Source organism: Sceloporus undulatus, chromosome 3 (genome assembly GCF_019175285.1).
Source record: "Sceloporus undulatus isolate JIND9_A2432 ecotype Alabama chromosome 3, SceUnd_v1.1, whole genome shotgun sequence".
NCBI lineage: Eukaryota > Metazoa > Chordata > Lepidosauria > Squamata > Phrynosomatidae > Sceloporus > Sceloporus undulatus.
In genome coordinates, this window is record NC_056524.1 from 194,140,749 (window position 1) to 194,141,886 (window position 1,138).

A 1,138-nucleotide genomic window follows, 5' to 3' on the forward strand; every position below is an offset into this window, starting at 1 on the left:
AGTCCCATTAAATATAATGACATAGCAAAATGGTGTCCCTTATAAAAAATTGAAAATCAAGTTTTGATATTTGAAATTTATACTTCCTTGGAACATTTTCAAACCGTAGATGCTTGAATCTGTGTATAAAAAAATTCATGTATATGAAGGGCCAACTGTATTTCAACAGTATAATTCATTTAATATACCACCACTAAAATTAGCCTCCTAAAGTAATCATATCTATTAGTAATCCCACCTTTCATTTGTCTCTGGAATGTGTGTTGGGGACTAGATCACATCTTCAGAGAATATTCAGTGCAAAAGTTTGCACTCACTAATCCTTGCCCTACCATCTATTAACCATCCTGAAGCGTAACCATTAATAAATCTATTTGGAGGCAAGTTTCACTGATTATAATTGATCTCATTTTCATAAAACTGTGTCTAGCACCAAAGCATAAGATACTTGTTTTTCAGTGATAGATGAAGATAAATTCCCACTTTGTCCCAAAATACATAAAACCATTAAATATGAAATGCAAATTTCATGTTTAATACAAATTAAAACTAACAAAATTTTGCCTAAAGTTTTTAAAGCTAAATTTAACATAAGAGTTGTATTAAATGGCAAAAAAGAGAAAGAGAGAGATCTCAGATTAATTTACCTGTGGATTATCCATGTACCATACCAAATTGTCTTCTTTTGTGTCCAATATAAAGTATCTCCGCAGAAACTTTCCACTGTTTTCATTTTCTTCAATGTCTAGAAAACCACAAATACGATTTTGACGATCCACATAAGGCATTTCTGAACTTGAACATTACACTGAAAAACAAACAAAAAAGCAGCAAATGTTGACTTTACTAGAAAAGTATGAATCAAAACTGTTCCATCACTAGCTTCATTTAATAAACCCATCTCTCAGTAGCTCATTTTCAGGAAGAGGAAACATAAACAGCACAATCTTCATCCTCACAGCAAAGATATAAAATAACTTCTGGGTTTAACATATATGTACATATTAATGAAATTTATAAAACATTAATGCGGTGTACAAAACTCTAACCAAAACCTTATGTTTTATATGAGGAATAGAATTCACTACATGTTATATTACACCAAATTTCTAAAAAGTTCTCTTGTGGTTAGAACTAT